This window comes from Adiantum capillus-veneris, chromosome 3, assembly GCF_014529385.1.
Source record: "Adiantum capillus-veneris isolate H3 chromosome 3, ASM1452938v2, whole genome shotgun sequence".
Taxonomy (NCBI): Eukaryota; Viridiplantae; Streptophyta; class Polypodiopsida; order Polypodiales; family Pteridaceae; genus Adiantum; species Adiantum capillus-veneris.
The window spans coordinates 39,220,480-39,233,149 of NC_140933.1; positions in this window are offsets into that span (position 1 = coordinate 39,220,480).

The following is a 12,670-nucleotide window of genomic DNA, read 5'->3' on the forward strand; positions in this document are numbered from 1 at the left end:
AAGTAAACTTGGGCTCTTTATCCACCTGTGTGGGAGAGGGATACCTTTACCCAACAAAAGATGTTGCCAGCTTAACATAGATCATGCCTGTGATATGGGATATCCACTAAAAAACAGAATGCGCATGCAATGAGAGAGAGAGAGAGAGAGAGAGAGGTGAGAAGGGGGAAATGAGGTCTACTTGCTGTATGGCTTTGCAGTCCACATACTCAATGCCTCTTCCTTTTCATTGTGTGCAGTCTGATGCAGCAACGTTGTAGCTCCACATTATTCAAAAATGAGAAACTATGGTACTTATGACCTTGATATCTTGCACCATTCACATGAGTAGGTAGCCACATGAGCAAGTATCATTGGTGAGCTCAAAAATAAGGATGGGGTGAGTGGATGCAGCCCATACCTATTTCATGTTCCGCAGGCACTCTCCCTCCTCCACACATAATAATAAGCAGCACATAAAAGCAGAACTGCAAATTTGCGGTGCAATCAAGGTCCTTCCTCCACAAATAGTAGAATCCGCAAGTTTGTACCCTTAGTGAATCCTTGCGACACTTGGATGGAGGGGAGAGAGAGAGAGTTGACCTGTCGGCCGCTTATTGTTGGAAGACCTGCCGCCTATGCCTTGCAAATATAGGATTTGTGAAAGAGAAATTAGTGCAGCAGGACTCTCTCTCTCTCTCTCTCTCTCTCTCTCTCACACACACACACACACACACACACGTGTGTGTGTGTGTGTGCGGGCGGTTAGTTGCAAATGTATTTTAGGACGCACACACACGATTGTGACAGGAGACTCTCTCTCTCTCTCTCTCACACACACACACACACACAGACATGCCATGAAATATTGGAGCCTTTGATTTAGAGTGCCAGGACAGATCCGCAAAGAGAGAGAGAGAGAGAGAGAGAGAGAGAGAGGCCATAGCACACTGTTATTTCGTTTCAATTTGCTACTTGATTTTCTTATTCACTCCTGACTGCTCACGTCAACTCCTACAGACTATCAAGCAACATGGATGCTTTGACAAACGAATAAAAGTTTGAAAGAGTAAATATCGCATGGTCGTGTCCCTCTCTCTCTAGCGCTGGCAGCACACCTCTCTCTCTCTCTCTCTCTCTCTCTCTCATTGTTTCACTCTTTCACTGTTTCCATAGCGTACACTACCTGAACATGCCGGGGCAAGCAAGTTTTGCCACATGGCAGGGAAGGGGGACGGAATTCCTCCCTCTATTATTGATAGTATAAAAACCCAAATTACAATCAAGAATCTCAACAAAGATGGTCGTGTGTAGGTGTCTGGTGCAAGCTGTTTGTACTTGACTTAACAAAGAAGTAAAGTTTCATGATAATTCAATCGAAGCAAGACCCTTATACTCCATAGTAAAAACCTAAAATATGAGCTTTTTTCTACTATATGAAAGGTTTCTAATTGACTATATAAGTGTATTGATGAACTTGCTCTACCCATCCAAGCTATGACATAAATAATCCGCGATAATAGTTTCGATACCTCTTGTCGAGATGAACTGTGAGACAAGATATAAACAACGATGTAGTACACTTATGATACCCCTTGAAGTGAAGAGGAATAGGAAGAGGATGTGCTACTGTGTAGAGAGCTATGGAGACTTGAAGTATGTCACTCCACCATTGTAGATATTGTACTCAACCAAGTATACACTTAACCTATGTCTTGGTAGCTAAGGCCTCCTGCTTTACTAATTAATACATGGATTTTCTCTATATATTCTACAAAAACTATAAACTAAACAAATGCATATATCGAGAGCTATCTACATAGCTCTAAAATTTTGGTGCATTCATGCAGCGTGTTCAATTATACAATGGTTATCTCTTTCTATATTAAATTGGCTTTTGGATATTATGTTCATGCTTGCATACATATTTATGTATGTATGTATGTGTACGTTTGTGCATTCATCTAGACCCACGTGTTTACAGTATATATATATAACAAGAGCTTTGCCTTCTGTATGTAATATATCAATTCATGTCTTCATCTACACGTAAAATACAAACATCTTTACCTATTCTAAATGGGCTTGATTTGCCCGTTTCCATTCGTAGAAGACCATAGCTTAAGCTTGCTTCCGTGGAGAAAGGTAAAGAGTCGCAATTGGAATGGAAAAAAACATTACACTGATCGATGAACACTACAAGAGGTTGTGTGCTCTTGTGACGCTGTTAGTGTTGAGCTTATATGTGAAGCTACTCAATATATGGCTTCTCTATATATGGCACCCAGGTCCCCTCTATATATACATCATCTCATGTGTGTATTCTACACACTTTGGGGTTCTACTTCTGTGTTCTCTCCTTCTCTCTCAACATGGTATCAGAGCAGTACGTTTTTGATTTCGACCTTTCTCCTGATCAAAATCGATTTTGCAGAAACTACCCGTGAAAGGGATCGGAATCGATGTGGTCTACAACTTTGCAGAAGGAAGTTTCTACAAATTCTGCACCGATTTTGAGTTATCGTTCACATTCTGCGTACATACATGAAAAACAGCTTCCGCGTTTTGTTTTTGATTTCTCTGCTAATTGGAAACGATTTTGTAGAAACTACTCGCTAAGGAGACCGGAATCGATGTGGTCTACAACTTTGCAGAGGGAAGTGTTTTCAAATTCTGCACTGATTTTGAGTTATCGTTCAGGGACTGCGTACATACCTGAAAAGCAACTTCCGCGTTTTGTTTTTGATTTTTCTGTTAATTGAAAACGATTTTGCAGAAACTACCCGTCAAAGAGACTGGAATCGATGTGGTTTACAACTTTGCAGAAGGAAGTGTTTTCAAATTCTGCACCGATTTTGAGTTATCGTTCGCAGACTGCGTACATACCTAAAAGGCAATTTCCATTTTTTGTTTTTTATTTTTCTGCTTATTGAAAACGATTTTGCAGAAACTACCCGCGTGAGAGACCGGAATCGGTGTGTTCTACAACTTTGTAGAAGAAACTACCCGCGATGGGGATTGGAATCGATGTGGTCTATAACTTTGCAGAAGAAAGTTTCTCTAAATTCTGCACCAATTTTGGGTTATCGTCTCGGACTGCGAATATGTTTGAAAATCAAAATTTTACTTTTTGCTTTTGATTTTTCTCATAATTGAAAACTTCTCAATTATATTTTTCTTCATCAATCATATATTTGTTATTGATGTAACTTTGCTACAGAAGCCAGTTACACATCGTTCCGATTCAGTCGAGCCGTTGATGATCGTCCAAATTCTATCGAGCTACTGTTGGTACATGATCTTTTGTTATATGATATACTCGTTCATTGATTCTCGTATAATTATTCTTTTAGAAATATAGTTTACGTCGTTTTATTGATAATTTCTCATTGATACCATAGTGATTTTGATGGTACCATGATGATGTTTTGTTAATACTTTGGTCATGGTGATTTTTGTTGATAACATGATGATATGTCATTGATACCATGGTTATTCTCGGTGGTGCCATGATGATATTTTGTTGATACCATGGTTATTCTCGGTGATTCCATGATGATATTTCGTTGATTCCATGATGATTTTTGTTGATACCATGATGATGTTTTGTTGATACCATGGTTATTCTCGGTGATACCATGGTTATTCTCGGTGATGCCATGATGATGTTTCGTTGATACCATGGTTATTCTCGGTGATGCCATGATGTTATTTCGTTGATACAATGATTATTCTCGGTGATATCATGATGCTTTTCGTTGATACCATGATCATTTACTCATTTTTATTGATATAATGATGATATTTTGTTAATACTTTGATGTTGTTTTATGTAGTATATACACATATCATTTGTATCACGTAATCACACATTTTGTACTTTTACGTTTATACTTTATGTACCATATGTTGTCGTGCGTATATATGTCGTCAAAAGAATGGCGTCGCGCACCATCTCTTATGGCATTGTGAACGTAATTATTTCATTAACGATGCTAATAATTTTCATGACATGTTTTTTTTTTTGGAGTCTATGATCTATGTAGGATTGATCAAAGAATTGATTTTATGAAGACAAACTTGGTGACAATAAAAGATTTATGAAGATATGTTTGGTGATGCCATATTGATGACAACATGAAGACATGTTTGGTGATGCGATATTGATGACAAGCTACACAGCAGATTCACGGAGACACTTTTGATTACAAGCTAATCGATAGCTTTTACACCTCTTTATTGAACCTTTGTATTCATTATTGTATTGATAGGATAGGAGTAATGTAACTCCTCATAAAATATTCATTGTAAAAGGAGTGATGTAGCTCCTCGTAAACATTTGTATATTCAATGATTTTTATAATATAACGGTGGGTGTATATAGAGCTGTGGGTTTTTCCCTTGATCCCCCAAGGGTTTTTTCATCCACAGTTAGGGACCCTTATTTGAGCGGGGGTGTTGAGCTTATATGTGAAGCTACTCAATATATGGCTTCTCTATATATGGCACCCAGGTCCCCTCTATATATACATCATCTCATGTGTGTATTCTACACACTTTGGGGTTCTACTTCTGTGTTCTCTCCTTCTCTCTCAAGAGTTAACGACGGAAATACACTGGGTTTTTATAACCCCCGGCGTCGCTAAAACCGTGGCTAATAGCGTCGCTACGAGAGCGTCGCTATAACCGTCGCTATAGGCGTCGCTACATGCGTCTCTATGAGCGTCGCTATATAGCGACGCATATAGCGACGTTTACACAGAAGTCTATAGCGACGCTCATAGCGACGCTACAGAGCCATAAATAGCGACGGTTATAGCGACGCCCGAGAGAATTTTTTTTTGGTGACAGGGCATTGAATACCCTGCCACCCATCAACCATATTGTACTTGATTCACTTTTTTAAAAAAGTGCAAGGGTAGATAATAGACCCAAAATAGTCACCCACAAGACGCATTGTTTGCAAAATTGACAATTGTACACATCATAGGCAAAATGAATTGATTGGCAAATGTAATAATGACAATTGTACAACATCATAGGCATAAAGAATTGATTGGCAAAAGGAACTGCGGTGACAAATGTAATAATATACATGGTTCAAAAAGACGTATAAAATCCGTCTCATGATACATAAGCTATGAGAAACCCTAAACTAATGCTATCTAGCTACGGCTAAACTGACGTCGTCTAGTCAGACGTCTCATCGCGTCCAAGCGGCGTATCTGTCGAATTCTGCAAAAAAAGACAATAAGACAGCTTTCAGTAAGTATAAACATATAACGACATTTATAAAACAATACAAAAAATAAAAAAGAGTAAACCCTAATACTAACCATGCCGCCGCGAGAACTAAGAATGTCCATCAGGGCGTTTAAGCCCTTCCTGCCTGCGTACTCGCGCTCGTACGGTGTGGGATCACGTCCTGTCATCGACCACTGTCAAAACATACAAAGATTTCATTATGTTAGAATTAAAAAACTCATAAACCCTAAACTATCGAACATAAAGAGCAATGTGAAAACACTTACAAAATCGACCTCAAATGATGCCCATCTACCGCTCCCCAAGTGGTGCGAGCTCCCTGCCTCTACTCGCGCTCTGGCTGCATCCTTTTGTTGCTTCCACTTGTCGGGATTCTCACGCGCTGCTTTCTTCGCATTCTTCCAATCTTCTTTGGCCAGCCAATCTGGCCTGTTCCACCCATTCTTGATTGCTTTTTGCACTTCGGAACGCTTGTGTTTGCAGTATTCGCGCATTCGAATCTTCATCAGGTCTTCATTGAAGCGCTGATTCCGTGTTGGAACGGGAAACTCATCATGAAGTATGCTGATGACTCTGTTTTTTAAATCACTTGGTACTTCACTCCATTTGTTTAGTATGTACTGTCTAAACAGCTGAGAGCAAAGACCACGCATGCGCGAGATCACCTGCTTGCCGTCATCATCCATGATGATGCCGCCGCTGATGTCGACGGAGTAAGGCAAGCCCTCTGGCCGGTGACGCGTGAACCTGGGTGTCCCGGCAGGGGTCTCTAGCGGCGTGTCGATGGGGGTACGGACGTGAGGTGTCTCCACCGGCGTCTGGGCCCTGAAGCGAGGAGTGTCGAGTGGGGTGGCTCCTGGCGAAGTAGATGGAGGTGTGTAGCTTCTAGGAACAGTCAGCCGTGCAAAACCTGGCGTAGATGGCGATGCTGTGGCTGGTGTGGAGGCGGACAAAGAAGGGGAGGGTAAAGAGCCTCGTCGAACACGAGGCGGTGTGGAGGCATCGGTGGCGGAATCCCCACAACAACCGCCACGGCCACCACTAGAGCGCCGGTGTCTAGACGAGTGTGAAGCTCGTCTCGTCGACGCCGAAGCTTCGGAGCGCGCCGAATGCTCCGAAAGAGAGGGAGATGCGGATGGAGTAGGAACGCGCGATGATGCGCCAGAGCGATGACGCTTCACGTACCAATGTCTCTGCTGCGGTGACAAAGAAGAAAGAAACTCCTCATCATCCATACCTGCATTAAACACACGAATATTTAAACTTAATATTGAATGAATAGAGTAGACAATGACGCAAAGACCATTAAATACAATGACGTAATGACGCATATAAATACAATGACGCAATGAATTGAGTGATAGAAGAGGCAAGTCGAAAACTCAGAATTTTCAATCAAAAGATGTGAGCGCGAGTAGAAAAGAGCGTTATACACCATGGAAGGTACTTAGAGAGCCAGAGCTTTTACAACACGGAGCAAAATTGTTCAAATACAATATTTGTGGCTTTAAGAGATCTCTCTCTCATCCTCTCTCTCATCCTCGCATCCTCGCTTTAAGAGAGAGAGAGAGAGAGAGAGAGAGAGAGTACAAACATAAACAAAAACGCACACACACATACATAAACAAAGAAGGCACACACACATTGAGAGAGGAAAAGAGAGAGAGAGCATGCATAAACAAAAAACGCACACATTGAGAGAGGAAAAAAGAGAGAGAACATGCATAAACAAAAAACGTACACATTGAGAGAGGAAAAGAGAGAGAAAACATGCATAAACAAAAAAACGCACACACATTGAGAGAGAAAGAGAGAGAAACTAATTTAACGTCGCAGGAAACTAATTAAAATTAAAAGACCTAAAGATCTAGCCGACGAGGAGTTGAACTCAAGACCTATTATTCAAGAGGGAAATGGTATAACCAATCTATCATACTTGGCATGGGTGATAGAAAGGTAATAGCATTCATCTCTTTTTATTGGCACACACATCCACACATGCGCACACACACAAGAAGAAGAGAGTTATAACGTCGTAAGAAACTATCCTAAAAGACGTTAAAGATTAGGTTAGATGTAGACTTACGTTAAATTAGATTTAGGTTTATTTAAGTTAAATTAGATTAGATTTAGGTCTCCATAGACTACGATGCCTGCATGAAGCGGGTGAAGAAAGCCCTCAATGGAATATAGGGTATTGCTGCCTTCACTCATGGTGGGCTCCGTCGATCCAAAAGTACTGGTGAAATGTCTTCATAAGATAGGGAAGAAGGTGGATCTTCAGGGCGGCAAGAGTCACTACATCCCCGACACAATGACCATCTAGACAACCTCTAGTCATTAAACAGCAACCTAAAAGTTAGTAGCAAGAGCAAGAACGGTCTAAAGGGCCAATTACTGTCGTCAGATGTGGATGGAGATGAGACAGCGTCACCGCCGGAAGTTAACTCTCACATCTTTAGTGATGAGAATGCGAACTCTTGCCGAGTTATGTGAAAAATTATGTGTTAAATCAGTTTTAAGGTTCTTATAATCCCTGTTAGTTTAGTTCTTTGTTTTTAATATAACATAATTTACGTTAGATTTAGATTTATGTTATATTAGATTAGACTTAGGTTTATTTAGGTTTATTTAGGTTTAGCCACACACACACACACACACACACACAAGAAGAAGAGAGTTTTAATGTCGTAGGAAACTATCCCAAAAGACATTAAAGATTAGGTTAGATGTAGACTTACGTTAATTTAGATTTAGGTTTATTTTTAGTTAGATTTACGTTTATTTAGATTTATGCTTATTTACGTTAGATCGAGTCCACGCAAGAATTACTTACGGTTTAGGGTTTAGAGTTAGACGAACAGTGAAAAGATGTTAAGATGCTGTGAAGTGCTACAGCTAGAGAAGAGGCAAAGGGGTTTTGTCCACTACATGCAGTATCATGTAGACGTGGGTCTGTAGATTTCTTGTACCCACAAATATAGGTATTGACCAATAAAGACGAGATTATAACCCGGTGGTTCTGATCTCTGTGCACCTCTAGACCGAGGTGTGCGGGGATTGGACATGACTAGAGAATGTGAGGTAGAGAGAGAGAGAGAGAGAGAGAGAGAGAGAGAGATAAGACGAAGAATGCCAATAGAATATTAAATTTGTTGTCCAGGTTATAAGATTTTTATCCTCATTATGAGTAGTGACGAGGATGTCGGACCGTCCAACCGAAACACCTATCTCTCAACGAGGGTCTTATGTCCTTGTAATCAATGCAAGCATGCTGTGCGACGGACAAGACGTGTTTCTTTGCAGCACGTTCGCGAATTTGGCGAGTTCGATCCATCTATTATAGATCGAGTTGTTGCCAATTATAACTCGTCGGACTCTGACGCTGGCCAACAAGCAGCAATCTTGCAACCCAATAGACGTGTTCGCAGGCGCTTTGGTCAAGCAGCATATGTGAGGCCACAAGATGTAGCCTCTGACAGCTCGGGGGATGATCATGCAGAGCACATTCCCAACGAGGCAATGTTTGAGCCCGAGATTGATGAAATGATCGAGACGATCATGGATTCAGAAAGGCTTATCTATGATGATATGAAAAGTGAAGCCGATACGCCATTGTATAATGGAGCACGTATGTCTAGATTGAAAGCACTCCTGGTTCTTCTCAACATGCAGGCAAAGTTTGGATGAAGTGACACTAGCGTCACAACGCTTTTCAGGTGATCTATTACAATTAGTTTACTTTAATAAAACTCTAAATGTATAATGATCTGATAGATTTTTACACGACTGTATCGTATTTTTATGTTGTGTAGATTGCTTAAAGAGCACATTCTACCAGCTGACAATGTGATGCCAGATTCCCGAGATGAAGCAAGAAAGAGTTTGCGAAACTTGGCGATGGATTACAATTCTATCCACGCTTGTCCTAATGACTGCATTCTTTTCAGAGGGGAATACATAGACATGGAGAAGTGTCCGAAATGTGATTCCGAAAGATATCGAGTAGATCTCCACGGGACAAAAATTCCACAAAAGGTTTTGCGACATTTTCCTTTGCTTCCTCGCATCAAGCATTTCTTCGAATGTAAGTCCATGGCCGCCCTAGCATCATGGCATGAGGAGAATAAATCTTTGGATGGTGTGCTACGAATTCCTGCAGATTGCGCAGCCTGGAAACATATAGATGGAACATGGTCGGATTTTGCCAGGGAAGCTCGAAATTTGCGCTTAGGCCTGGCTATGGATGGCGTAAATCCATTTGACACAAGCATGGTTAGAGCAGAAGGAGATGTGCGATGACGGATTGCCTCCAGGGATGAAGAGACTATCTCTATGGTACGAGTTACCATACTGGCCCCAACTCATGATCAATCACTTGCTCGATCCAATGCACATATTGAAGAATGTGGGTAATCTACTATGGGACTATCTGACCGGTAAGAAAGATACTTTGGGAGCCAGAGTTGACCTTAGAAATGTGGATCGTATGGAGCAATATTGGCCACAAACAGCGTCTCATGGATCGATAAAACTCCCTAAAGCACCATGGATTTGCACAGGAGCCCAAGAACGCAAAGTAAAAGAGACCATTCGATCTTTGCGGACCCCCACTGGCGTAATGCACTCGCTCCGAACGTGTTTTACTAAAGAAGGAAAGCTTACCGGTTTGAAGTCACACGATTGGCATAAAATGTGTCAGGTACATTCATAGTGGACTTTAATATCATTGCATAAAATGTGGACTTTAATATCATTGCTGCACATACTTTACAGTTTATTTTATCGGTTGCCATTGAGGGATGTTTGTCTTTCGACATCCGTAACACAATCTACAAACTTGCAAAGCTGGTGCAATGGATCTCACAAAAGGAGATCAACGTAGACTCCATACCATTTGCCAAACTAAATGCTACGGAGCTTGTGTGCATGTTTGAGAAACATTTTCCTACTACCATGCTAACCATTCAGGTGCATCTTCTTGTTCACATAGTTGATGAGGTGGAAATAGCTGGCACAGTTCATTCCAGATGGATGTTCTTCTTAGAACGTTTCATGAAAATGCTTAAGGGATATGTGCGTCAAAAGGCACGTCCGGAGGGTAGCATGGCAGAAGATTGGTTGGTATCAGAGTCCCTAGTGTACATTGGAAAGTGGCTAGACGGATTTGATAAAGCCCGGGACACGCTATATTGGCGAACCATAGATGATGAGCGCATATCTGGGATTGTCATGTGCAATCTCGGTGTTGAGAAGAAGATGACGGAAGATCTAGAGGCTAAAATCAACCGATTTTGCATGCTTCACAATCCAGTGATGCAAAAGTGGATTTCACAATATGAGGATGCAAAGCAAGAGCGACAAAGGGCACGAATCGAGTGGAGACGGGGAAGACGACCACCGATGCACTATTCGACGGTTCTGGAGAGCCTACCAACCTTCATGAGCTTAAGATGGTTGCACAATCAATTGAAAAGCGCACAACAATGCGGTGACGAAGTGACTGAGGAAGAGTGGGATTACTCTCGGGGTTGCGCGATCAAGGTAAGTTTGCAATGTACGACTAGCAAGTGACTTTATTTATAAACGTTTGAACGGCCACTCATAATCTTTGTTCGTTGTAGTATAAGTCATACACAGCAGCATGGTGTAAAGGTCGACATTTTAGGGTGGAACGAATCGACACAAAGCGTTTTACTCAAGATTGTGGAATCATGGAAAATTTTGAACAATCTAGTCGACGACGTTCCTCTGATGCAGATCCTATGGTGGCGGAACTCACTTACTTCGGCACGCTGCAAGAGATTTTGAGGATCGATTACAGAGGATTTTTTGTCGACTTGTTCGACGTGCAATGGTTCAAGATAATCATGCAGGGTCGCAACGCTACTGTGCGTAGAGGAGAGTCTGGTTTTCTTGAGGTGGATTCTACTAAGAAATGGACTGACCTAAGAGACACTTTCGTACTACCCGAGCATTGTGAACAAGTAAGTATGTAAATAGTTAACATCCCCCTTTTACAAGTTATGTGCTTGAAAGCTCTCATGTAAGTTATGTGGCTCTGGCAGGTAATATTTCATCCTACAAAGTCTACATCAAACTAGTGGTACATCATAGAGGTAGCCCCTCGTAGTGCAAGGACGTATGAAGGCTACCATGTGCCAATCACAACGACATCAATGGAGGAGATCAGAGAAGATGCTCAATCAGAAGCCGCTGTGGTGGTGCCAGACGAGCATCAAGATGCTACTACTCTATATGGGGTGCATGCAGAGGAGCTACAAAATGAAACAGAGGATATGTGTTTAAACGGAGAGCTCTATATAGATATAGGAAGTTATGCTGAGTTATGCGAGGATTAGAGAGAGATCTCTTAAAGCCACAAATATTGTATTTGAACAATTTTGCTCCGTGTTGTAAAAGCTCTGGCTCTCTAAGTACCTTCCATGGTGTATAACGCTCCTTTCTACTCGCGCTCACATCTTTTGATTGAAAATTATGAGTTTTCGACTTGCCTCTTCTATCACTCAATTCATTGCGTCATTGTATTTATATGTGTCATTACGTCATTGAATTTAATGGTCTTTGCGTCATTATCTACTCTATTCATTCAATATTAAGTTTAAATATTCGTGTGTTTAATGCAGGTATGGATGATGAGGAGTTTCTTTCTTCTTTGTCACCGCAGCAGAGACAGTGGTACGTGGAGCGTCATCGCTCTGGCGCATCATCGCGCGTTCCTACACCATCCGCATCTCCCTCTCTTTCGGAGCATTCGGCGCGCTCTGAAGCTTCGGCGTCGACGAGACGAGCTTCACACTCGTCTAGACACCGGCGCTCTAGTGGTGGCGGTGGCGGTTGTTGTGGGGATTCCGCCACCGATGCCTCCACACCGCCTCGTGTTCGACGAGGCTCTTTACCCTCCCCTTCTTTGCCCGCCCCCACACCAGCCACAGCATCGCCATCTACGCCAGGTTTTGCACGGCTGACTGTTCCTAGAAGCTACACACCTCTACCTACTCCGCCAGGAGCCACCCCACTCGACACTCCTCGCTTCGGCGCCCAGACGCCGGTGGAGACACCTGACGTCCGTACCCCCATCGACACGCCGCTAGAGACCCCTGCCGGGACACCCAGGTTCACGCGTCACCGGCCAGAGGGCTTGCCTTACTCCGTCGACATCAGCGGCGGCATCATCATGGATGATGACGGCAAGCAGGTGATCTCGCGCATGCGTGGTCTTTGCTCTCAGCTGTTTAGACACTACATACTAAACAAATGGAGTGAAGTACCAAGTGATTTAAAAAACAGAGTCATCAGCATACTTCATGATGAGTTTCCCGTTCCAACACGGAATCAGCGCTTCAATGAAGACCTGATGAAGATTCGAATGCGCGAATACTGCAAACACAAGCGTTCCGAAGTG